Source organism: Galeopterus variegatus, unplaced genomic scaffold (genome assembly GCF_000696425.1).
Source record: "Galeopterus variegatus unplaced genomic scaffold, G_variegatus-3.0.2 Scaffold117, whole genome shotgun sequence".
Lineage (NCBI taxonomy): Eukaryota > Metazoa > Chordata > Mammalia > Dermoptera > Cynocephalidae > Galeopterus > Galeopterus variegatus.
Window position 1 is genome coordinate 913,333 of NW_007726228.1, and position 25,773 is coordinate 939,105.

A 25,773-nucleotide genomic window follows, 5' to 3' on the forward strand; every position below is an offset into this window, starting at 1 on the left:
AGAATGTTAGCTGAGATCTTCCACCTTCTACTCTAAGCAATCTACATTTACCACGTGCACATATTTCAGAGGAAGGCACAATATCTTGACCTGTAAAGCTTCTGTGGTCTCTCTTATGACTATCTCTTTGGTTTTATTTGCTACCACTCTTTCCTCCCAGGCTTGCTGTGCTCTGGTTGCTATGATCTTCCTGCATTTCTTAAACACACTAAGCACTCTCCCACCTCAGGACCTTTGTAATTGTCATGCCCTCTGTTTGGAGTATCTGTCTCAAGATGCTTTTCTCTTCATTGAGATACTTGCATAGTTTGGATGGCACCTTGTCAGAGATGCCTTCAGGGACCACCCTGGCATTAATTATTACTTCCCAAAACATCACTTTGCATTTCTTTTTTTTTTTTCTTTCTTTTTTTCTTTTTTTGTCTTTTTCCATGTCCGGCAACGGATCGCAACCCTCAGTGTTGCCCCCGTACCGGACCGGGACCGGCAACGGGATCGCAACCCTCGGTGTTGCTCCCGCACCTCGCTCAGCCAGTGAGTGGGAACCGGTCCGTATGTGGGATCCGAACCCTCGGCGGGAGCGCCACCGTGCTTCCCAAGCGGCGCACTAACGCAGTGCGCCACCAGGCCGGCCCATCACTTTGCATTTCTTTCTATCACTTGATTTGAAGAAGCAAATGTGCAGGGACTACGACTGTTGTGTTCACCATCACACCCTCATCCTCTGAGTACTGTGCTTGACGCTCGTTGAATTTTAGATGTCTATGAATTTTAGATGTTTTGTTCTGAGTACAAAGTTTTTGGCCTGCTTATACTATGTGACTGTGCATTTGCCCAATATATGCACACATTTCTAATTTATGGGGATTTGACTTGGCAGAAAGCATTATTGAAGTTGCCTTATGTATGGTGCATTATTATTCAATTGCTTTTCCCTGGTGAAAAGCTGGCAGGCTGCTCCTCTGTGACAGATGTGCTTGCTTTGGTTGAGTCACCACCACAAGGCGTATTATCAGTTTTACTAATGTTTGCTCTTTTATACTCTAACAGGTAGTGTGATTCATCCAGTCCATATAAGTCAGGAGTCTGACGCATACATAAATCTTCACTGTGGGATGGTGTGCACAAAACATTTCATTCCTAGGAGGAAAACCTACAAAACATGACTACTGCATGCATGGATAATATGTGAACACATAAACAAAGATAAAATTAGCCTACATATTCTAGAGCACAGAGATACTTTTATTCTTAAGAAATAATGCTTAAGCATTTGATATCATACAGTCACAGATCCAAAGGGTTGGAATGGAGCTTTTATTAGTGTTTGCCTATCTGTGTTAGACTTGGCATATTTGAGTCAGATGGAGATAATTTTCATATACAAGTTCCTGGGTTCAGAACTCAGATATCTTTTCTTAAAGAACTGGGGTGGGGCCTGAGAATCTTTAGCTTTTAAAAGTTCCCAATGTTCCTCAGCAGCCATGATTTGGAACCTCTGTTTTATACCATTTATACCTAAAACAAGCAGAGTAATAGTGTTTCCACCTCATATGCCAACTCAGAACAATTGAAAGTGATTTCTTGGAGCTCTGTGTTGAGAAGGATTCTGAGGAAGCATCATGGAAAATGCCAAGTTTGATAACTGACGCCTCTATTGCGCTTGCATGGAAGGGTGGCAGGGTGCATGCTGTGTATATGATGACCCCAGTGTAGTCAAGCACATAACTTTAATCCCCTTGACAGTGCCTCTCTGCTGTGAGCTCTTAGTGTTTCTTGGAATATTTCCAGTGAGAAGAGAATTACAATGCTTTAGGAACAACACATTCCATCTTGCAATGGCTCTTTCTTACTTGAACTTAAACTTCCTTTCTGACGATTCCATTGAGATCAAAATGTTATTTCTCAGGACCAGGCAAAACAAATCTGCACCTGCTGTCCCAGCCCTATACCTTATTGTAAGGCTGTAATGATACCACCCGAGCCCACATCTGCTCTACTGCAGGATGAACAGTCTCCTTCTCTTTATAAGTCATTGACCTCTTCCCAATGGTGATCATTTTCCTCTAGACGTGCTTCAGATGGATAACGTTCTGTTACAAGTGTGCTTGCCCAAGACTAGACAAAATTCTCCAGCTCTGATCGAAGCATCTTTTAAAAAAATAGAATTACCATCACCCTCAGTTTATTAATTACTTAATGAATGACTTAATTACTGCAGCATTTTTCGCGGTATACTGTATTGCTGACTCAAATTCAGCTTCCTTTTTTTCCATTGGTTATGAATATTTATGAGCCCAAAGCTGATTGTCACCCCTTGTGCCCAAGATGTGAAAGGCAGATCCATACTGGAGGCATGCTCATTACCACAAATTGTGTTCATACCCTGTGTCCCCCATCCAATTATCCCCAACCTCCTTCCCCCTCCCCCTTTCCCCCCACTCCCCTTTGTATCCCAAGGTATGTTCTCTCCCTCTGCAAGTTCAATGCACCACTATGGTCTTTCTTTCCTTCCTTCTTTCTCTCTTAGCTTCCACATATGAGTGAGTACATGTGGTATTTATCTCTCTGCACTTTGCTTATTTCACTCAACATAAGTTTATTGATAAATATTGATAAAGTACTCAGAATTTATAGTTAAACAGATCTGAGCTTGAGTTTTGACTTTATTTATTTATTTATTTACTTTGATTATACATATTTAGGGGGTGCAGAGTTGACTATCAGTATTTGCATATAGCATGTGATGATTAAATTAATACTATTAGTGTGTTCATCATTACAAATCATAATTAACTCTTTGTGTCCTTTACCCAATTATTCCCTAATCCCCCTCCACAACCCCCTTTCCCACTTCTGGTAACTATAGGTCTATTTTTCTCCTTCTGAAAGTTCAGCATTTCATTGTGGTTTCTTTCTTCCTTCCCTCCTTTCTTCCTTCCCTCCCTCCCTGTCTCCCTCCCTCCCTCTCTCCTTCCTTCCTTCCTTCCTTCTTTCCTTCCTTCCTTCCTTCGCTCCCACTTATGACTGAGGACATGTGGTATTTCTCTTCCTGTGCCTGGATTATTTCACTTAACATAATTTTCTTCAAGCTCATCCCTCCCACTTCTGGGTATATGCCCAAAGAATGGAAATCATCACATCAAAGGGATACCCACATTCTCATGCTGATCATAGCTCATTTACAATAGCCAAGATATAAAACAAACCTAAATGTCCATCAGCAGATGACTGGATAAGGAAAGTGCAGTTTATATACACAATAGAATACTAGTCAGCCATTGACTTTGCCTCTAAGTAGTCATATGACCAAGGAAATATCCTTGAAATCACTAAGTTTTAGGGTTTTTTTTTCTATAAATAAAATGAGAAAAAAAAATCTGTCCTCTAGTATTATTGAGATATAATATTTCCAAAGTGCTAGTCTGAGATATTGTAAGGATTCAGGAAGTACTGACTATTATTATTTGCTTATCCTGTCATCCAATTCATTTCCTGATTCTCGAAGCTTTCTATTATATACAATGCCAAGAAAATGCCTTTATTTACACTTTTATTAATTTAACTATACAACAAAATTTGTTAATTATCTACTTTGTGCCTGACACTCTGCTAGACACAGGGGATTCATTGTTGAATAGGATAGACAAAATTCCTGTAAGCATAAAACGCATAGTTCAGTGGGGAAGAATATGATGAAATAAACAATTCAAATTGTGTGTGCTTAGGGCTAAGATTAAAAAAAAATAGAGTTTCATAAGAGACTTGTATATCTCTACCCATGTTATTTGGTAAAATAAAACATGTATTGGAGTAGGGAATATATCTTCCATCTCTGCCATGCATATTTACATAAGTCTCAGAAGAACTGGGAGGTTGATGTCTACATTTATGTTTGAAAGATTAGCACAAAGATCTGCTGTATAGAAAATACTAATGGACTCCATGGGCTGCAGGACCCATGAAAACAGGATGCCTCCGTCATTTTTCACTATCTCTAGCACAAAAAGCAGTGAATAGCATGCAGCAGTCCTTAATAAATACTTGCTGAATGAATAAATAAATACAGACATGTGTTTCAAGGTCATAAAAACATGCAACTGGTCATTCACTGACCTAAAGGTTATCTTAAATGGACTACACTGAGTGAGAAAGAAAAGGGATTGACTGTCAGCCTTGTTCCCCTTGTCTGACTCTTTTAGTTCTACTTCAATATTCTTTAGTTTCTTGTGAATAATAATGAGAGAGCAAACACTGCGATGTAATGGTTTAAATTTCATAGTTTGGAGCAGTTTTCACTTCTGGTTTTAAAAGTGAAATACGCAAAAAGTGTGTGTGTGTGTGTGTCTGTGTGTGTGTGTGTGTGTGTGTGTGTGTGTGTGTGTTTAATCAGACTCTGTATGTGGGCAGTGGTGACACATACCCTCTGTAGGTCTCTTGGTCCATAACACCTTTCAGCAAACAAGGCCATCACAGACAGGAAGCAAAGCGTAAATGCTGTGCTGCCAAGTGAGCTGCAGTGAGGTGCAATGAAAAGTAGTTTTGCTCATTACAATCTGATTCTCCATCTGTCTGTGGTGGTCCTTTATAACTCTCCATCACTGCACCTCCTTAGCTGGCTCTAACAAATAGGTGAGCAGATTAAATTTCTGGACACAAATAAAACACACAGCTTACCTTGTTTTTCTCCTGAGTTCACCACCTAGGCTACTCCAGAGATTGAGAGAAACTAAGGGATTTAGGAGCTAAGCCCTATGTACTTATTGAGGGAGTTCACCTATGTATAGTTAATTAATTCAGAATTTGAGGGCCAATTATTAAATGTGCATTGGCCTGTAAGGAACATTCAGGACAGATGTTCAGAATATAGCCACCACCCTTATTATTTCTGAAAATCTCAGGTATGTCTTGGTCCAGTTTTACCTAGGTCTGTGAGTGTGGACATCAGCTGGGAAAAAGTCTGAACTAGGACTGGACACAGCTAATGTGGAAGGCAGTCAGTGAGGGAATAAAGTCAGGTTCATAGAGCATCAGGAAGCCTATCTATCTGATTAATGAAGTATCCAGGGAGGCAAATATACCACATCACTTACTTGGTTGCCAAACACAATTGTGACTGTAGGTTAATTAAAGGGGGTACCATGTGTTGATAGAGTAGAAAGAGGGGGTATCTCAGAGAAGCAAAATCCATGCAACTGACAAGATAGTTATACAATATCAGTGACATAAATTGGTGGATTGTATTACCCATGTAGAGCTCTGTTCTTGGGCAGAGGAGTTATGGAAATTGATGAGTCAGACAGGGTGCTAATTCAATAAGTTATTAGAAAGATGAATGATACTTAAAAAGTAAATGTTTCTGTGCAAATTCCAAGATAATTTAATTTTAGGTTACCAGCTTATTTTTAAATTTAAAAAGTAGTACTTCTATAAACCTGGATAATGACTATGTATTCATTGTTTCTAACTCACGATACAAACCACAATTTTTAACATATTATACAAAGTTAATATTAAAGACATATCTGGGTACAATAGGGTTGAATTGTAAATCATAATTTTTCATTGATTTTTTCATTTTTTAAATTAATTTATTGATATATAATAATTATACATATTTATGGGGTACATGTGATAATTTGATTCATACATGCAATGTGTAATGATCAAATCACTGTAATTGGGATATCTTACCATCAGTATAATTTCTTTTTGTCTTGGGAGCATTTAAAATCTCTTCAAGCTATTTTGAAATGCACAATAAACTATTTGTACTATAGTCATCCTTCTGTGCTCTTGAACTCTAGAACTTGATCTCTATCTACTTGTAAGTTTGTATTCATTAACCTCCTCTTCCTTCCCCTTCTCAACCTCTGGTAACCACTATTCTACTCTCAACCTCCAAGAGATCAACCTTTTTTAGTTCCAACATATGACTGAAAATATGCAATACTTTTCCTCTTGTGCCTGACTTATTTCACTTAACAGAATGTCCTCCAGGCTCATCCATGCTGATGCAAATGATGGGAATTTATTCTTTTTTATGGCTGATTAATACGTTATTGTGTGCATATACCATATTTTCTTTATCCATTCCTCCATTATGGATGCTTGAGTTAATTCCATATTTTGGCCATTGTGAATAGTGCTGCAACAAACATGGGGTTGCATATATTTTTCCAATATACTGATTTCCTTTCCTTTGGATATATACTCAGCAGTGGGATTGTTGGATCATATTGTATTTCTATATTTAGTTTTTTTAGGAAAATCCATACTGTTTTCCATAATGGCTGTACTAATCTAACTTCCACCAACAATGTATGAGTTCCCCATTCTCCATATCCTAACCAGTTTTTTTGTTTTATTTGTGTGTGTGTGTTTTTGATAATAGCCATTTTAATGAGGGTAAGATAATACCTTATTGTAGGTTTGAGTTGCATTTCCCTGATGATTAGTGATGCTGAACATTTTGTCATATATATGTTGGCCATTTTCGTGTCTTCTTTTAAGAAATGTCTATTCAGATCATTTGCTCATTTGTTAATCCAATTTGTTTTTTACTTTTGAGTTGTTGAGATCTTTGTATATGCTGATCATTAATCCATTATCAGATGGGTAGTGTGCAAATATTTTCTTTTCCCCATCCTGTAGGCTGTCTCTTCACTCTGTTTCCTTTGCTGTGCAGAAGCTTTTTAGTTTGATATAACCTCATTTGTATATTTTTGCTTTCGTTGCCTGTACTTTTGAGGTCTTACTCATAAAATCTTTGCCCAAATCAATGTCCTGTAGTGTTCCCACAATGTCTTCTAGTAGTTTCATAGTTTCAAGTCTTAAATTTAGGTATTTAATTCCTTTTGAGTTGATTTTGGTACATGAAGATAGTATCAACTAAGTTTCAGTCTTCTGAATATGGATATCTAGTTATCCCAGCATCGTTCATTGAAGAGACTGTCCTATCACTGATCTATGTTTTTTATGCTTTTATCAAAAATGGGTTGACTGTAAATGTGGGGATGTATTTCTGATTCTCCATCCTGTTTCATTGGTCTATGTGTCCATTTTTACACCTGTGTCATACTGTTTGATTACTATAGCTTTGTGATATATTTTGAAGTCAGACAGTGTGATGCCTCCAGCTTTGTTCTTCCTGCTCAGGATTGCTTTGGCTATTTGGGGTCTTTTGTAGTTCCATATGAATTGTAGGATTTTTTTTTTCTATTTCTGTGAGGAATGTCATTGGTTTTTTGATAGGGATTGCATTGAATCTGGAGGTCTCTTTGGGTAATTTGGACATTTTGACAATATCAATTCTTCCAATCCATGAACATGAAATATCTTTGAATTTTTTTGTGTCCTCTTCAATATCTTTCATCAGTGTTTTATAATTTTCCTTGTAGAGACCTTTTTCACATCTTTGGTTAACTTTATTACTACGTGTTTGGTTTTTTGTAGCTGTTGTAAATGGGATTACTTTTGGATTTTTCTCTGTTGGTATACACAAAAGCTACTTGTATGTTGATTTTGTACCCTGCAAATTTACTGAATTTGTTTATCAGTTATAACAGTTTTTCTAAACATACAATCATGTCATCTGAAAACAGAGACAATTTGACTTTCTCCTTTCCAATTCGGATGTTCTTTACTTCTTCTTCTTCTTCTTGTCTAATTGTTCTGGTTACAACTTTCAGTACTATGTTGAATAAAAGTGGTAAAGGTGGGCATCCTTGTCTTGTTCCAGATGTTATAGGAAAGGCTCTCAATTTTCCCCATTCAGTATGATGTTAGCTGTGGGTTTGTCATATATGCCCTTTATTGTTTTTAGGTACTTTCTTTCTATGCCTAATTTGCTGAGTGTTTTCATCATGAACTGTTGTTGAAATTTATCAAATGCTTTTTTCTACATCTATTGAGATGATCTTTTTTTTTTGTCCCTCATTCTATTAATGTGGTGAACCATTCTTTCATTCCTGGGATAAATCCTATTAGATTATGGTAAGTGATATTTTTGACAGTTTTTTTTTATTATTATTATTGAAAGATGTTGATTATCTATACCTATAGGGTACAGAACCGAATATCAATACACGTGTAAAATATGTGATGATCAAATCAGAATAATTAGCATACTCATGTTTACAAATGTAATCAATGAAAGGAAAGAAAGAAAGAAAGAAAGAAAGAAAGAAAGAAAGAAAGAAAGAAAGACAATTACAATAATACATTAAACTTTCAAAAAAAAGGAAATGATCTTTTTAATGTGCTGTTGCATTCAATTTGCTAATATTTTTTTCAGGATTTTTGCATCTATGTTCATTAGAAATGTTAGCCTGTAGATTTTTTTGTTGAATTCTTGTCTAGTTTCAGTGTTAAGGTAATGCTGGCCTCATAGAATGAGTTTGGAAGAGTATCCTGCTATTCAATTTTTTTGTAATAGTTTGAAAAAAATTGAAATTACTTCTTTGTTTAAACGTTTGGTAGAATTCAGTGGTGAAGCCATCAGGTCCTGGGCTTTTTTTTCTTTCTTGGGAGACTTTATTAATGATTCATTCTTGACTTTACTCTCATTTAAAACATCAGCTTCCTCAGTGAAACAACTAAGGATGTCCTGCTTATTTTCTAGCTGGAAAGGTCCATGAAAGATTCCATGGAAGGCTTCAAAAGTTTATCCCAAGGGGCAAAGGTGAAATGACTTGGAATAAAACTGCTAGTTCTTTACTTTCACTTAAAGTAGGATGGTTTGACCTTTATGTGTTTAATATATTAGTTTTCTACAGCAAATTTCATTAAGATTTTATAATACTTTTAGAAGTTTGAAAAATATTGAACTGGAAAATTTAATGACCTGCTCCCCTCACAGCCTTTTCTTTTTAAGACTGCCACTTTTTTAAAAGATAGAAATCTATGCATTCAAGTTTGCAAAGCGTAATTTAAATGGTCACCTATTAGGTATCTTCGAGTACAGTTAATGTAATAAGTAGCAGGGAAAACAAGAAATAAGCCCAGGTTCAAGTAGCAGTTGTAGAAATTCTATGTAATAATAGCTAATATTTACATTGTGCTTACTATGTGTCAAACACTATTCAAAACACCTTATAGTCACTGTGGTATCCTTCCTTCAGGATTCCCTGAATCCTCTACTTCAGGAACAGGGAATTTGTCCTGTACTAGTGGCAACATAAATCCTCATTCCCTTTTCTCTGTACTTTGCACATCAATCATGTATTTGTCCATTTATTTGCCAATCATTTATTGACTACTTACTAAATGCTGTAACACCACTTTGATCCTTATCCTCACATATTAATGTTTATTTAAATAAATTTTATTTAAAAAATTAATTTCAATAAAACCCATTGCATTAGTTATATTTCCCTGAGAGAAATGCAAAGCATTAACGTCAGTCACATCACTCTACTGGCCTTGAAAATCATATAACCTTAATGAAAACAAATATAATACTTTTAGTTTCTTGGAAGAAAAAGTAGTTTTTATTTTTAAAGATGAAACTGTATCTGGAGAATGGACACCTCCAAATGTGATAACTCAAACAACTCTATTTTTTAAAGTTAAATTCACAAAAAGAAGTTTATGTCCTCAGAGAAATTAATTAATCTACCTTCTTCAATATGGGTGTCCTTCCGGCTTCTGTATTGGGTGCAATCTTATTTTATTATTATATTAAACCAATAATAACATTCCAAGCACTTTCTTGGCAGGGAGCAATAAAAATAGGCAGCATCCTGTGTTAGATAAAATCTTTCATTATATACAACCTAAATGCCACGTATTCTGCAATGGTGAAATGTATTTGTGCATTTTACACGTGTGATGTGAATCATTTTAAAAGCCATAATCACAACACAGCAGATGCTAATAAATTTTCAATCTGTTAGGCTTTGTTTTCTGAAGAATGAATTTGATTTGTGATACAAATGTTACATGGGTGATTGTGTTTAGCCATGGAGATTATGGGATGTCTGGTAGGCTAATCTCTAGGGTGTTTTTTACTATCTGATAATGTTTTCAGAAAATACACTTCCTATGGTACCATGCTTCGCTGCAAAATGAGCTCATTTCACCCATCTTGAGCTTTTTTAGTACTCTTTCTGTCCAGCTTAATTATATTTTCAGGACCTATTTATCAGGAATCTGAATCCTCTGGAGGACATCAAACAATTGGGGTCTCAGTCCTAAGCTTTCTGTTTTTCTCTCCATTGCTTCATTCTTATCAGTTGACTCAGCTAATTCCTACATTTCTTCCTCTCAGTTCAGTCAGTCCTGGTAGCTGATAAGTTAATTTTTGCTATTGACTTTTAGCTCTGATTTCTGAAATCTTGACCTTGGCTTACATAATGGTAATGACCCATTATTTGGCAAATCCTTATACAGTCCTCTTTATGTGCATGGAATACAGCTCAGTTTGAAAGACGATTAGCGGGGAGAGTCCTTTAGTACTAAAGGGCTACAACTGGCAATAGATGACAGGAGGAACCTCAGGATGTTTAGCTCCAGGGCGAGCAAGCTCATGGCACAAGCTAAGAGAAGACTGTGGATAAATGCAGAATCTAGAATCTAGATGTCCACCACAGAATAGAGGGGAATTCACAATCCACAAGTAAACTAATGTGGGTCAAGCTAGAACAGAATGTATCAGAAATTATAAAATTAGATAAGTAAAATGATACAACATCAAGATAGGATTCTAAATTTTTATGAGAACTTTGTTCCAATAAATTTGTATTTTCTTTCCTACATTTGCCATAGTAGTCATTCTAGGGAAGTTTTAATTGTGCTAATCAATTTCTCATAGTGGGCTCCATCTAATGGTGAGAAACAACATTGAAAATGGTAGGCATCATAAAATATTCTTTTTTAAGTAAGGTAAACTTACTGAGGGGCATGAACACATCTCGTCTGTATGAACTATTAGAGAGTTTGAGAAAACATATAAACAAAAAGCAAGCACCCCAATATCCCTAACTGTGTTCAATTTTTATATAGTCTCCTTAGAATAATATACTCATACACATTTTAACAATTTTCAATTTATGTACTTATAATATTATGCCCTAAACATATTCCGGATTGCAAGACAGATTTTAGGATATAATTCCCTGCATCACATTTCATTGATGTTTTATAAGTTAATTAGAAATTCTCAATTTATGGTACATTTATATCATATTCATATTGTCCTTATTGTAAACAATGACACAATGAACATCTTTCAGCAAAGGCAAAGTGTAAATAATTGATTCCTGTCTTTGGATATGGTACCCAAAGTGTATTTCTTACAGTCCTTATCAAAGTTTTATGGATTTGGATTCTTTGTACAAAATTTTTCTCGAAAGAATACAAAAATTACACTGGTCCCAGAATTGTGCATGTACTAATTTCACCGTAACCTCTAAAGCATTCTATAGATAAAATCTATCTATCTATCCATCTATCTATCTAGTCTGTGTGTGTGTATACATATATATATATATAATTTAATTTAATAGCTGAAACACAAGGCTTCCCTCACTTAAGTCTCAAACGTAACCTCTAAAGCATTCTATAGATAAAATCTATCTATCTATCCATCTATCTATCTAGTCTGTGTGTGTGTATACATATATATATATAATTTAATTTAATAGCTGAAACACAAGGCTTCCCTCACTTAAGTCTCAAAACATAAGAAAGAGCCTTATAATATAATGTGATGGTATAGTTAGAAAGATTCTTAGACACAATTTAGCTCAATTCTCTTATTTTACAGCTCACAAAACACAGCCCTAGAGAAAGTCAGTGAGTTATTTAAGATTACAGGGTGCGTTATTTTTGGAGCAGGGAATTGAATCCAGCTCACCTGACTCCTTGCTCAGTGGTCCACTACATCACCACAGAGTCCCTTGAACTTCTCATAGGTGAGATCGCTTGCATACCAATCCAAGAATAGTATTTATTAATGTTTCCATTATTACCATTACTGTAAAACACTTACCTGCATGTTTGCATTTATACACAATGATCAAAAATATATTTTCCTTTTTAAAATTAGAATTAGAGACTGTAATTAATATTAAAATCTTTAATTGCTTGTTTATTTTGGCTGTTCAGGAAATCTTCCTTCCTAATATTACCTCAATATTCTTTCACAGCACTTTTCCGTTATTATGTTTATTTGGGTAAGGAAGATGTGGTAGGCAAAACTCTAATTGTCTGTTTGGTGCTACTATAATTATTATGTTACCTTACATGGAAATAGGAATTTTGCAGATATGATTAAGGTATTAAACCACTGATTTAACACAGGGAGATTATGTAGGTGGGCCTAATATAATCACATGAGCCCTTTAAAAACTAAAAAGCCAGCAAAAACAACAACAGAAACGGGTGACCTCAGTCCTCTAACTGTAAGGAATTAAATTCTGTCAATAATCTGATGAGATTGGAAGTAGTTTCTTCCACAGAGGCTCGAGATTAGAGCCCAACCTGGTGACAACTTAATTTTGGCCTTGAGAGACGTTAGCTAGAAAACCTAGTAAGTTCACTGAGACTTCTGACCCACAGAGGTGGGACCTAGTGAACAGGTGTTGTTGTAAGCTGCTAAATTTGTAAATACTTTTTATGCAACAAAAAAATTAATACAGAGGATAATTCAAGATGACTACCTTCCTCTACAGAAACTGAAGAGACTAGATACCTTTTTCTTCACTGCCATACACACAATAATGGGTATATGATCTAAACTGAACCAACCAGACAGTCCTCTGAGGATTTTGTATTTAAGCACATGACTTCATGGTGGTAGGAAAAGTTAGAAGCCAGGAATTACAGATGCAATGTTCTCACCAGACTATCCCTGATACTAGACCACGACAGTATTCCTGCCTGCTAGCCATCTGCAGCTGGCTTTGTTCCTGAATTCTAAACCTGAATGTGGTGGTAGGAAAAGTTAGAAGCCAGGAATTACAGATGCAATGTTCTCACCAGACTATCCCTGATACTAGACCACTACAGTATTCCTGCCTGCTAGCCATCTGCAGCTGGCTTTGTTCCTGAATTCTAAACCTGAATGTCCAGATATCCTTGAAAATGGTAAATTGTTTGATATAATTCCTATTAATTCTATTTTGCTTAAATTATCAAGATTCCTTACTGTTGTCTATGAGAAATAACCCAAACTACAGAAGTACTAAAAACAATATAAACCAATTATTTTCTAAATCTGTCAGTCACATCAAGCCAGTTTTTTTCTAACCTTATTAACCAGTATTCCCTGGCCTCATAGGGTCAGCACCAATCTTTGTGAGCCCCATCTACTCAGTTTCTACCCAACAATTTCTGGGGCCCATATCTGTTGATCCAAGGCCTGGAAAAATGAAAGTCACCCCTAATGGTATGTTGAGAATTTAGGTATGGTTATTTAGTCAATATTTATTATTTTGTTCATTAGGTAGTGTCTGAGAAAAGTATCCTCCTTATTTTGAGGAATCTTCTCCTACCTCAAAATATAGTTCTGCTTAAAGCTGACAATCCCAGAACCTCTCTGTTCTAGTCACACTGTAAGCATGTGGCCAGACTTGAACCAATCATACAATTCAATTCTCCAGTCATATAATTTGATCCAGAAATGGGCACATGACCCAATAATGGGCCAGTCAGGAATATTCTCCAGGATTTGTTTCCAGTAGAGCCAGTGGTAAAAGCTCTTTTACCTCTCTGGTCATGTGGCTTTAGAATTGTAAAACAAAATTACTTACAGTCTTGTATCCCACCCTGTGGGAAAATAAAAGCAGAAAGAGAATATATGAAAGTAAATAGTGATCAGAGACAAGGGGACAGAGATCCTGCTGACATTCAAGTTTCTAAATCTAGTCATCCCTTAGGGATGCTGAATCTCTGGCCTTCTTTTGAAATAAAATCCCTGGAGTACAATTGTTGTGTCACATGTTTAGTTTTTTAAGAAGTTGCCAAACTTATACAGGTGACGTATGCCATTTTATGGTGTGTCAAAAGGTTATGCCACTTTACATTCTCACTAGCAGTGTATGATCTGGTTTCTCTGCATGCTCACCTGCACTTGATATTGTCACTATTTTTGTTTGTTTGACTCATTCTTACAGTTGTATAGCAAAAACTCACTGTGACTTAAATTTGAATTTCTCTAATGGCTACTCTTCTGCCCGTTTTCTAATTATATTACTTTTTTTAACTTTTGAGTTTTGAGTTTTAAAAATATATTCTAGATTCTAGTACTTTGTAATCTGATATGCAGTTTGCAAATATATAGCTTGCCTTTACATCTCTGCAAAAGGGCTTTAACAGAGCACATATTTTGAAATTTGATGAGATCCAATTTATCCATTTTTCATTTTATGAATCACTCTTTTGATATCAAGTATAAAAACTATTCACCTAGCACTAGATCCTGAAGACATGCCCCTGCTTTTTTTCTCTAACATTTTATATTTAAATTAGTACTGATTTTGAGTTAATTTTTGAATAAGATGTGAGATTTAGATAGAGCTTCTCCTCCTGTTCTTTTTCTTCTAGCAATAGATATCCAATTGCCTGAATACCATTCATTGAAATGACTATCTTTCTCTGCTGAATTGCCTTTGTGCCTTTGCCAAAAAACCTGTTGTGCATATTTGTATGGGCCTATTGTCTGAGTTCTTTATTCTGTTTCATTAATCTGTGTGTTTATCTTTTATCAAGTGACACTGTCTTGTTACCTTAGTTTTATATTAGTCTCTTATATTAGGTAGAGTAATTCTCTGGAATTTATTCATTTGTTTTAGCCATAGTGGGCCTTTTCCTTTTCACATAAATTTTAGGATAAGCTTGTCAATGTCTACAAAAAGCCATATTGAGACTTTGATAGTAACTACACTAAACCTATAGTTAATTTTGTTGACTGTCAATTTGTAGATCAGCATCTTTAATCAGTCAAATTTTCTAATCCATAAGCATGACATGCCTTTCCATTTGTATAGGTCTTCTCTGATTTCTCTCATCAGCACTTTGTAATTTTTAGCATACAAATCCTAAACACATTTTAAGTTTAACACTAAAGTTTAAAATTTAAGTTTAAACCTAAACATTACATCTTTGGAATGATTGCAAATGGTATTGTGTTTTTAATTTTGGTTCCTATGTGTTCATTGTTAGCATAGAGAAACGTGAAATGCTCCTGTATCCTACAACCATGCTGAACTCAATTATTAGTTCTAGGAGTTTTTTGTAGATTCCTTGGGCTTTTCGATATAGGCAATATAGACAACCATCTGCAAATAAGGACAGTTATATTTCTTCCTCTCACATAGGTAGGCCTTTTGTATTTCTTTCTCTGTGCACATTGCAGTGGCTAGAATTTCTAGTACTATGTTGAATAAGAGTGGCTCTTCCCAATCTTGGATGAAAAACACTTAGTCTTTTACCATTTCTATATAATATTATTTGTAGGATTTTTGTAGATGTTCTTTAACAAAATGAACTAGTTCCCATTTATTTTTAACTTAATAAAAAGTTTTTATTTGTTTGTTTCAAATCACGAATGGGTGTTAGCATAAGTGAACTTTTTTAAACCTTGTTTTATGCTTTTTGCTGGAACTAGAAACTTTCCCTCAGTTACAGGGACACTAATCTCTCCTTTTAATCTCTGTTTGCCCAGTTTTTTTCTGGACTAGAAGCTGGACAATGCTTCGAATATCCATCATACCTTCAAAAAGAACATATTTGGCTATTTCCCAGGCCCTAAGGGATCGAAAGATGGTTAAGACATGGGACATGTTTCCAAAAGACTGATAGTTTGATGTGGGAGATGAGTATCATGTTAGAGGGGATGATGTAGACAGGTGTTTGAGAAAGTACTCAGTACTCAGTGGCAGGAAGAGTGCATTCATAGGCCTTGGGGAACTAAACTAGGCTTTTTGGGTGCATTGACACTTACATTGAGTTTTAAAGATAAATGTGATTTCACCAGGGAAAAAAGGATGGAATAAAGATGGCCGGAAGCAGGGAAAGGTATCTGACACATGCACAACTAGCTTCAAGCCTTGCAGAAGTAAGATACAGATAATAAAAAAGGGAATATAAACGTCTAGGCTGCAGCAAGAATAGCTTAAAGTAAAAATGAGGAAGTATTTGATGGCAAAAGATATTCAAGAGTGAAATTTAGTAACGCAGGGATCTTGCTATTATTGTAGTTAGAATTAAATAGATCCTGGAGACTTTTAAAAGAAAAGATATGCCTTTTGACTGCCTTAACTCTGGGCTTATACTGAAAACAGAGACAGAAATATAATAATACTTTTAGTATTTTAAGCAGCTTAAAGCACTTTCATGGGCTTTATTAGATTGGATACATCCAAAATTATTAAATCATGCATGGTCTTTATACTTCCTCTTTACAAATTCTCACCCTACCATAATCAGGAACTCATTCTGCAAAGAAACAAAAATGTCTTCAGGCAGAATGTAAGCCCCTGAAAGATTGCATTCATCTAAGGTGGAAAAGAGGAGATTATATTTTTCACAAAATGGTGCAACTCAACCTATTTGGAGCTATTTGACCACTAGTCTTTTAGTGATTGGAATTTATTTCCTCAACCTAAATGCAGGCAGATATAAAATTATTTTTTGGCTAATAATTACTGACAATAAAGAGAATGAAATCCACTTTTTCAAACCTAATTTGAATAATTATACTGAATAAAATATTCAAAATAGCAACTATATATGACACCATAAAAAGACATTTATGAATTGGTTAATACTAACTGATTGTCTACTATGTGGCTATCATTGTACTGGTATAGAACAGGTATAAAAATGTACTGGGAGTGCAGATGAAGTTGAATTCATGCACCTGCCATGAATGTGAGGTGAGAAGTTGATATTATGTATGAGATGCCTGAGTAAAATACTAGTGGAGAGACAGACAGAAAGAGGTGAGCAGTATTTTGTCAAGCAGTGAGGAGACAATAAAGGCCTATTTTATTGCAGCACGAAGAAGCTATTTGGTTAAATGCATGAGTGGAGGCAAACATATGCTTAAAGAATTTAGTTTGGTTAGAATATAATGTTTCAGAAATTAGTGGGCAGAGTAATATTTTTAGTTGTATAATGGAAATATACATACACTACTATGACATTATCAGTGTCCTGTCAATCAAGCTTCAAAAGGCAGGTCATTCCCATGACCTACTCCTGAAGGATTCACTTCTCAATGTCATCTTTGGTTACTTCTTAGGCAGATGTGTGCTTGCCCAATCAATAACTCACAAAGTTAATTTTAAAGAATATAATGTGAATACTTTAGTATGTATGTCATTTATGCAATTTTACTTTGCAGTGCTAACAATCTATACTTTCTCTAGGATCCTTGATTCAAGACAAAGTTCCAAAAATTGGAAATGTCATGATTAACCTTCAAGGCTATTTTCCATGATGTTAAAGAGAAGACATTCTATAGGCGTCTTGGTAGGTTGCCCTTTGTCAGTCTACCAGCCTCCTTCATCATTTTTTACGTACACACCAACCAATATGTAGTCAATATCTTATGGAGCCACTCATTCCATACTCTGTCCTTCATTTACAATTAATCCATCAGCTTAGGTTTAAGTAATAACCCCATGTCATCCATACATTTAAATCATAAATGTGTCTTTTTTAGACTTGTTCAGAGACAGCAGGAAAACTGAACATTAAGTGAATCAATTAGATTTCCTCTCAGATATTTTAAAACTTGTGACCCACGGAGAGAAAAGCAAGAAAAGATGAACAGAGACACCATGAGGCAGTAAACGTCTTGGAAGAAGTAAAAGCCATGAGTGAGTCAAAGTCTTATGGGAGTCAACAGGGCTGCTATAAGACCTGTACATCTTTCAGCACCGAAATTATTTCTCCTTGCTCCTAAGAAGCTTCACTTAATGATTGTTTCCTCATTTTCATGAATATATCTCCGTGAACCCTTGTTCTTTGACCTAAAGTTAACAATGCCAAAAATATAGCTACCACAATTAGAGACAGGTCCTGAAAGAGGAGAGACAGGATCCTCAGTTCCAAACATTTGTCCTTGCTGTACTTTTTACGCTGTCTATGGATGACTATAACTATGCTTACAATTTCCTTACCCCCACCCCAGTGCCCCCACCCCCATTACCATGCACACACAATTACTTACACTACTCTGAATAAATAACTTTTCCTTCTAACAACAACGACAACAATAAAACTTAATCATTTCTGAACAAAATCCATATTAATCCATTTAGGGTTGCACATCATGCTAAAGGGTTTGGACTTTACCATGAGAGCAGGCTTCTAGGTCAGTGCTCTTTCATTTATTTCAACATTTCTCTATGGAAAATTTTAAGCATATAGTACACTTAAAATAATTTTAAGTAAATACACATGTATCAGTACCTTGATTATACCATTAACATTTAACTATACTTGCTTTGTCACATATCTATCTATTCATTCCTACACCCATCCATTAATCTGTCTTACATTCATGCACTTCAAAGTAAATTGCAGATATCCATGCATTTCTTCCTAAATACTTCAGCATGCATATTATTATGTACAGTTCCATGTTTGTCACAGAAAAAGAAATAGTTTTTAAGTTTTATGTCATAAAAATTTTATATAAAATTTTACATAAAATGAAATGCACAAGTTCTATACATCAGTAAACTAAACCCTTATCAAGATTAAAGTACTGTGTTATCATTGCCCTGGAAAATTCCAACATACCCCTTACATGTTTATTTTTAATGAGAAAATACTAGACATTTTTTTCAAAGTGGTTGTACTATTTAAATTCTCATTAAAAATGTTTGAGAGTTTCACTTGCTCTAAAACATTACCAACACATTTTGTGTTTTACTTATTTTATATTTAACCATTCTAGTGGGTGTAAAATAGTATCTCACCGTGTTTTTAATATGCATTCCCTGATCACAAATAACGTTGCAAAATTTTTCTGTGCTTACTGGCCAAAGCATGTCATCCTTTGTGAAATATTTGTTTCATTATAATTTTTGTCCATTTTTATTGGCTTGCCTATTCATTTTCATATTGGTGTTTTGTGATGTGCAAAAGTTTTAAATTTTGATGAAGTTTAAGTTATCATTTTTTATGGTTATTTCCTTCTGTGACTTGTCTACAAAAAAACCTTTGCTCAACTACAAGTCATGAAAATCTTCTCCTATGTTTTCTTGTAAAGCTTTATTGTATTGTAGCTCTTATATTTAGGTCTATGATCCTTTATGAGTTAATTTTCTGTGTCATGTAAAGTAATGGTAGAGGTTCATCTTTTTTTTCCCATATAAATGCTTTCTTATGCCAGCCTGTTTCTTGAAAAGGTTTTTTTTCTATCTACATTCAGTTGCTTTGTTGCTTTTATTAAAAATCAAATAATGGTATGTGTCCATATAAATGCTTTCTTATGCCAGCCTGTTTCTTGAAAAGGTTTTTTTCTATCTACATTCAGTTGCTTTGTTGCTTTTATTAAAAATCAAATAATGGTATGTGTCAATTTATTTCTGAGTTTTTTATTCTGTTCCATTGACCTACTTGCTGATCCTTATTTCAGTACCACATTGTCTTATTATTACTGAATATTGTAAGTTTTGAAGTCAGGTAACAAAAGCCTTCCAACTTTGTTCTTTGTCAAGATTGTTTTTTGTATATTGTTGGTTTTTTGTATATTCCTGGTATTTTGCACTTCCATTTAAATCTTAGAATTGTTTTACACTTGGAATCTTAGAGTTGTTTTGTATTTCGTATAAATCTTAGAATCTTAGAATTGTCAATTTCTATGTATAATCTGCTGGAATTATTTGTAGGGAAATTGACATATTAAAAAACTGAGTTTTCCAATCAATAAACATGTTATATTTTTCCACTTATTTAGGTGTTCTTTAATTTCCCTCAGCAATGTTGTGTAGATTTCAATGCACATAACTCTTGTTGAAAATATTCCTAATTTTTTTTAAATGACATTATTGTAAATTTATTTGTTTTATTTTACTTTCCATTTTTTGCTGCTAGCATGTAAAATACAGTTTATTTGGAGGTTATTCTTTTATCTTGAAACATTGCTAAATATACTTATTAATTCTAATGGCTATTTTTCAACCTTAGGATTTTCTATGTAAATAATCATGTCACCTGCCAGTGCTTATTTGATACAACAAAGTGTAATCTCCCTGTGCCCTCAGTAGAAATATATCACTGACAAGAGAAGAAAACAGAGAGGAATAGAAGAATATGGTGAGAAATCGAGCTCAGCATCATTGGGTACAAATTCAAGTTTGGCCTTTTTCTCCTCAATTTAATTCTAGATTGGATAACAGTGAGGAAAATCCAGAATAAGATGAACATAAATTAAAATATCTATTCCCTCTGTATTTTTATCACATCTCACAATTTAATAAAGGAAGAAACATAGCATTTTTCAAAGATCTTTTTTCTTTTTCTTTTTTTTTTTTTTCATTTCTGAACTCCTGAAATTCAATCATGTTTCTTTTCTTCCTTTTTTCAGGGCAGAATCTCTGGCCATAAAATCTTGGGTAAATGAATTAATTTCTTCCTAATATGATAGGAAGGAAAAGTAAACTGTAGGCAGGTTACATATAACAACCCCTCATTAGGTGCTGTGAAGTTTAAAAGTAAAGACATCAGAGAAGTTTAGTTGGCAAGGCCAGCTGCCTGGTCATACCTGTCCCCATGGGATGCCATTACTCTGGTAGATCCAAATTTCTCTAGGGAGTGTCCCTTGAGTTGCCTGTCTTAGATAATTCATTGTTAAATATGTTTCAAAGTTTATCAGATTCAGAAATGCTGGTTAACACTGAAAAAGCTCACAAGAGGCTGATAAATAGAACCAGAATAACAATGTGATAATTTACTGAGAAATATAAATCTAATGTAGATTGAGTTTTATGTCAACATGGCCATTTACATTCTCTCCCTATAGATCAAATAAGTGTAAAGATAAATTAGCAGAAAGTATGCCTGATCGGTGTACTTTTGAAAAAGGCAGATGAGTTTATATGATGTAAACACCTAATTGTTTCAGTTTAATAGACCTGATGTGTCCATCTCTACAATAAGCATACTTCAGCAACTAGAACCAGACAGGTGATATTTTTAGGCTAGAGAATGTTCTTTCCTGGGCAGAACAAGTCTAATGATTGCTCCATACTTCCATTGCAGAATGCTTCCAACCTATTTTTAAACATTCTTTCTGCAGTTAGGTTTTTTATTTTCCATTAGATTACTGAACTGATTTGGAACAATTTTGCATTTTTATAGCTACCTGGCATTTTCTTGCTCATAGCCATCTTGGGTTGATTTCATGGCCTATACATCAATGAATGATATGATTTACTGTATTTCAAAGTTTTTATTTTCTTTGGAATGTTCTGATTTGTGTTCAATTGTAAGCAATTGGAATGTCCTATAAAGTTGCGTTGAATCTTTAGAATGGTCCTGAGAGGTCAATGTTGTTACTGTATTTTCTGATTACAGACATGAAAACTCATGTCTCCTACATGAGGCTCAGAAAATTTAGGTGATTTTTCCTTTATCAGTTGACAAATGTATATTGAACATGTACCATGTAGGAGGTGATAGAATAATAAACTATCCATAGTATCTTACAACAGCATAGTAATCATTGAATTAAATTTAAACCTGCGAGATATTTGGCAAACTGTATCATGCTATGCAAATGCTAGGAAGCTTTGCTCCATTTGAGGCTCATTTAATGAATTAATGAATGAGTGAATGAATGAATGAATGAATATGCACTATTTTCAGTATCCCTTCTTTCTATAAATAAATTCAAAGAAAAATTCAATAAGTATGTTCAAACTTTTTAGAGATTTCAAATGACTAGAATCCCAATTGTTGCAACTTTCAATGAATTGCAGCAGTGTTTCTGGTATTGTGGAGAACACAGAGGAGACATGACCCAGGCTAACAGACACACCATCAAAGTGGGACAAAGGTCATCAAGATAACAGAAGGAGATGGTGAATAACTTGTTCCAAGAAGAAACAGCTGGAGCGGGTTTCTGAATGCTAAACAGTTTTGAGTTTCTCTTTGATTTAAGAAAGCCAAATCTTCACAACTTAAACTTTGAGATGTGTTCTGAACATTCACAAGACCCCCAAACTGAGCTTGAAATCTCCTGTGGAGAGGTTTCCTTGGGTCATTTTCTTAGCTCCTCTCTTCTGTATTGGATCAGCAATATAAGAGAAATGGCCTTTCTCTGCTATTTTCTTCTCTGATCCTAGCACAATGCTGGAGGGGCAAAAGGTCTCGCAACATACAAAGGGAATTATAAGATAAACCAACTGGTAAGACGTTTCAATTTAAGGCAATATCATTAGACTTCGCTTATTTAGTTCTTAATATACACTAGATGATGCGATAAGCACTTAATGTTGTGTTTTATTTAACACTAAGTCAATCATGGGTGGGTGAGACTGTCATAATCCATATGATATAGGTGAGGAGACTGAGGTCCATAGAGGAACAGTGACTTTACCCAAATCTGCTGAGAACTGAGTGGTAATTTGAACCCAATGATGGAAAGTTCCCTAAGTTCAAAGGCTTAACTCCTCCCCACATTGCCCCTTTCAGTTAAGGGCTTGCAGGATGCATCTGCCACAGAAGCTTCTTTCTTAGCTCTGGCCTCATTTAAATGTTCCTTTTCTCTAAATCTAGAGTATTTTTTATGACTGCATTAGAGAACGTAATATTTAGTGTTGTTTTAGGTGTCAAGAAAGGAATTTTTGCACTAGATTTCGTTCTTTTTGAAGGCAAGAATGTCTAAATTTGTTCTTTCCACCAATATTGTATAAGTCATTTTTCAAAAAAAGATCTTTAGCAAGCATTCATCGACTTGCAGCTCATTTGAGTGCCTGGAGAGGACTGGGTAATACATAAACTAATGTGAAAATGACATAGATTATCTATTTTGGGAATTTTGCTAAGATATGGAGCAATCAGAGATGTGTCCTAATTTCAAGGAGAAAAACCTTGCCAATCTCCAGTATGAACAAAGAGCCAGAGCAATTTGTTAAACGTCTACTATAGTACCATTATTCTGTTGTATAATTTGGGATATCTTTAAAATAATTTATAGTCTTATGTAGGAGAACAGAAAACCACACCTCTTGAAAAATAGGACTGTTTGTTTTCAGGGTCTATCAAATGATCCACCCCAGATGCTTATTATAAGTTTGCTGAATGAAATTTTCAAAACAGAGTATGAGTCGTAGACTGTATACCAGTGAAAACTAAATTCCAGGCCTTCAAAAGTTTCCTTTTAAACTAGACTTTTTTATGTTGCAGCAGACAGAAAACCCAGCTCAAGCTTGTGGTCCTTATCTCACTCCCCACCTCATCTGAATTAATCTACTTTACATCTCTAAGTCAAGAGGGTTCATTCCCTCTGACTTGGAAGGTCTCAGTTTCCTACAATCAATTTCTGTTTCAGAGGACCAGTGCCTTCCAAGGAATTAACATGCATAAAACAAGACTATAGGAGAAAGTCAACTGACATAAAAATGTCAGTTTACAAAATGGGCTGGTTAAATAGTAAGAAGTCACTAATTCAGATTTTGTTAGAATTTAGTCTGAGCTATAGTGAAATTTACTTTCCCACGCCTATGAAGACATATATAAGAGAAACAATGTGATAATATTAGGGGAACATATATTTTAAAAATTGAGAATGAGATGTTTCCAAGTATTTACCTGCAATAATTATACCACTGGTGTGATTATTGCAATAATGCCATTAGCAATTTATTCATAACTTTTTATTAAATCAGGTCCTTAAAAACCTCCAATAGCCAGCACCTCATTTTTCTACTTACTTATTTATGCAGTGACTTGCTACGAAAAGAATTTGAAGTGTCTAAAATAATTCTTTAGCATGATTCAATGGAACACCATATATTTGGAGAGTTCATTACAAAAAAAAAATCTATATGTGTATCTCAATTCATACAGCAACGTTATCTGAAGTAGGTAGAAAAAAATTTATAGAGCCCATTTTCAGTGAAGAAACTGAGGCTCAGATACTCTTGATAACTTGTTGAAGCTAATCACATAGATGGTAAATGGGAGATGTGGAACAAGGGCCTGGATAGGTTCACAGTCCAGAATCATCTCTATTGCACACACTGCATCCCATAATTACTATCCACGCTTGACAATGAATAAAGTTGTGACTTCTAAAACAAAACCTGCATCTTGAATTCAGACGCTTCACTACTCAGAGTAAATTTTTTTAAAGTTAGGATGCCTGCTTTGGGCTATGAATGGCACTGAATCACAGCAATGGGGCGGGAAACGGCAGCTCAGTGTATTGAGAAATGGGCATTAATGAAAGATCAGGCCCAGACATAATGTCACAAACAAGTCTTAAGTAAATTTCCTCTTCTGTACTAACCCTGATGCTGCTGTTATTCCTGCTCTTTGCATCTCTGAAAGAGGCTATTACTACAGCCTGAAAACTGGGCCCTACCTGGATCCAGTGATTATCCACTGGATTTCATGTTTTGAATAGAGATGTGTTGCATTTTGTAACTCTTTGCATCTCTGAAAGAGGCTATTACTACAGCCTGAAAACTGGGCCCTGCCTGGATCCAGTGATTATCCACTGGATTTCATGTTTTGAATAGAGATGTGTTGCATTTTGTATTATTTTCATGAATATAGATTTAATTAAATCACCTACCTCTGTCTAGATAAGTCTACTACTGCTTTGTATTATGTTTCTAGAACAAAACACAAATTTCTTACTTGGAATATGAAATCCCTGAGGGTCTGGACCCATATTCACTTTCTTTCCCATGTTGTGCTCTTCTCCAGATTCTATGTGCTTCTTTTATGTGGGTATTTAGTTATTCCCAGGGCATTTTACATTCCTTCCACTTCTGATATCTGTTCATTTTATGTTATTTCTGTACTTTAAATAAGCTTCCCCCTTCTGCCACTTGCATGTGCAAATTTTTAAGTGCCATTTCCACATGGCAATGTTTACTGACTCTCCAGATATCATTATAAACATTACTCATTGTGTTCGTGGAACAGAAATATGCCCTAATTGTTATAGTACATCATTACCCATGTTTACTTCCATGTTTATAGGTGTCTGTGATCAAGCAATTAAGCATGAAGAAGATTAATCTAAGAAAATAACCAAATATGGATTCATACATACATGTTTAACAGTTTTTCTATTATTTATATTAGTGAAAAAACGAAACAATTGTATATCAAAAAAATGGACAGTGATTTAATAAAATATTTCTTTTTAACTTTAACTTTCTCTTTAAGTTCTTATCTAATCTCACACCTTTTAATTCCTTTTGTGCACTATGGAATACTATTCTGCCATAAAAAAGAATGAAATACTCCAATTTGCAACAACATGGATGAACCTGAAGAAACTTCTGTTGAGTGAAACAAGCAAAGCAGGCCGGCCTGGTGGCGCACTGGATAGTGCGCCGCTTGGGAAGCGCAGCGGCGCTCCCGCCCGAGGGTTCGGATCCCACGTACAGACCGGTTCCCACTCACTGGCTGAGCGAGGCGCAGGAGCAATGCCGAGGGTTGCAATCCCGTTGCCGGTCCCCGGTCTGGTACGGGGGCAACACTGAGGGTTGCGATCCGTTGCCGGACACGGAAAAAGACAAAAGACAAAAAAAAAAAAAAAAAAAAAAAAAAAAAAAAAAAAAAAAAAAAAAA